The sequence below is a fragment of the Frankliniella occidentalis genome, unplaced genomic scaffold, assembly GCF_000697945.3.
Source record: "Frankliniella occidentalis isolate FOCC.00 unplaced genomic scaffold, Focc_3.1 Scaffold34, whole genome shotgun sequence".
NCBI classification, from domain to species: Eukaryota; Metazoa; Arthropoda; class Insecta; order Thysanoptera; family Thripidae; genus Frankliniella; species Frankliniella occidentalis.
In genome coordinates, this window is record NW_026267164.1 from 1,725,286 (window position 1) to 1,727,923 (window position 2,638).

A 2,638-nucleotide genomic window follows, 5' to 3' on the forward strand; every position below is an offset into this window, starting at 1 on the left:
GGGGGCTGGGGCTACGGCTGCTGGATGGTGGGGGAGGAGCAGGATGAGGAGGAGAAGCGGAGTGGGATGTTCAAGGTCAGCACCAAATGTGCCGAACAGCGAAGTTAGGCAAACTCTATGCCTTGTGTATGCAAATCAAACCAGGAGATCAAACAGTGCCAGGGCTCCCACGTGAGACGGCGGCGGCGGCGCTCGGACACGGCACTAACGGCCGGGGCCGGGCGCGAGGAGCCCGAAGAATGGTCACCTAGTAACATTGCGTGGAGGTGCCGCTCTCACATTACTGACGCAAAATGTCATTTTTTTTTCGGGGTCAGGAATCCACCAGAACTTGACTATTTTACATGTCATCGACGTTGAAGTGTCCGTGACCATGGGTATCGTGCTGCCCCCCCCGGCGGTGGTGCGCAGTGTTTTAAGGTCTGCGGGGGAATTACCAGCAGGCGCTCCCGACGCTTGGCCGTGCCGCTCGGTCCCCTGGACGTGGTCTCCGCAGCAGGGACAGCTAAAGGCCTGCTCTGTCATTCAACACAATAGGCTCCGCTTTCTTCTGCGCTCCGCTCAGATTTTTTAAATTCACCAGCGTCATCGGCGAATCGGGAGGATGCGGCGGAAAGAAGCCCGCTCCGCCCGGCGGCCCCGCCCCCACTACCCCGCCCTATGCTGCCCCGCGGTCCGATACGATCGGCTACGGAGGGGGAGTGGGCCCGCTAGAGAGAGAAGGAGTTCCAACTTTTCATTGTTATTACCAAAGAATGTTTTGGACGGTAAAATGAGGGAAGAAAACAATCCGGACAATCGTTCTTCCCAGCCGGGCCCGTCTCGTGGCCTGGTGCGCCCGGGGCGCCCGGGGCGCCTGGCTCCCTACTGTACTCAGGCCCGATTGACCCCACACCGACACCACAAAGTGAACTTGATGACGCGACGCGCCTCCAAATTCCTCGGGCGGCGCTGCGCGGGGCTGCTCGTGTGCCCTCCGCGCCCGCCTCCTCCTCCCCGCCCCTCCCTGGCCATAAGGCCACTCGGCCCCGCCGCCAGCCCTGGCCTTATCCCTGGACGCTCCAGATCACGGATGACGAGGGTCGGCCGGGCCGCCTCCTCACTGCCAATGCCTGGCCAGGCAGGCCGGCCTGCCGAGCGTTGTTTAGTTAGACCAGCCGGCTCGGCCGGAGCCCGTCCGACTGACAGTGTCAATACCGCTTATCTTACTTTCCTCAACTCCCCCGACCCCAAGTCAGACAGTCCGTCTGTCCTAACGGCCCGTCCATCTGCCCGCCTTATCCCTTCCCGATCATAAACCCCCCCCCCTCCTTTCCCCTGCCCCTCTTACGGGATGAACGCGTCATCTGATTCCATTCCCAGATTGAACAAAAAGAGCTCTCGCGCGGACTTGTATCTGACGAAACCTGTGACGTCTTCGAGAGGAATCTCCGCCACTCTCTTCTGTTGTACGCGATTGCCGTTTACATTCGGTGGTCATTACCCTCGGGGAGCTAATTATTATACCTCGAGCGTTCTTCTCCAACCAGCCCCGAGGCACCCAATCCATCACCCATCACCCCTGTCCTCCGCTCCGCTCCCCCTCCGCTCCCCCTCCGCTCCCCCGCCCTCTCCTCCGAGAAGCCCAGCCACTATCTCCACGGGCCCGCCGGCCACAATGTCGTGAGTCATATGGACTGACGTCGTATCGTCATGGAGCGGGCAAGGGACAGGGCAGGGCGGGGCGGGGCGGGGCAGCGAGTGGCGGGTCGGTACGTACATGCCTCAGTAAAGTGTTCGCTGCGATCCTGACCACTTGGTCCCCCTCGGTCTGTTGTCGGGCCCGCCGAGCAGCAAGAGCGCCCCGTCGACGCCGAGGGTCTCGCCCCGCATACGCCTCCCCGCGCCGCCCGGCCGTACGCGCTCCCGCTGTGCCGCGCCAGCCGCGCCCCCGCCCTGCAGTGCGAGCTCAAGATCAGCCGGACTGTCCGGCCCGGCCCGACCGGCCCGACTGCGACCCCCGCGACAGTGATTGCCACCACAGGCGTGCACCCGACCGGTGCAGCAGCAGCAACACCAGCCCCTGCCCTCGTCACTCCATGGACTGTCAGTGACGGAAGTGACACACGAAGTGGCGCTCGGTAGTGACTGACGACACGATCATGGCGACAAACACGGTGGGCGCCGCGTTGTCGCTGCTGGTGCTCGCCCTTTCCAGTGCAGGTGAGTGCCCGCGAGTGTTCGGTACCTGCAACCTGTAGGTGGCCAATGAGCCCCCTCGGAGGAAAGGCGCATGCTAGCCCACATGCAGACGTGCGGACGGGTTGCCTAGTCACATGGAGGATAAGGCGCCATGCCTGCCTACAGACGATAGGCAAACCGGTTCGCACGCCTGCATGCAGGCTAGTACACGCATTTGCCCCGACGGGCACAGCGACTGCGGGAGTGTCCTGGAAGCACCAAGGCACCAAGAGAGGGAAGCACACTTACGGAGCCAACCCCTGGCGGATGGATGTGTGTTCCAGCGGGTTGCGAAGGGAAGCGAGTCCATGCCAATAGTGGCGGCGCATTCCTGACTAGCTCAGCGGCATGCACGTGGGGTGATGGACACTCCTTCGCATGCGACTTTTGTGCTAACGAACCCTATCATTGTTGGGGC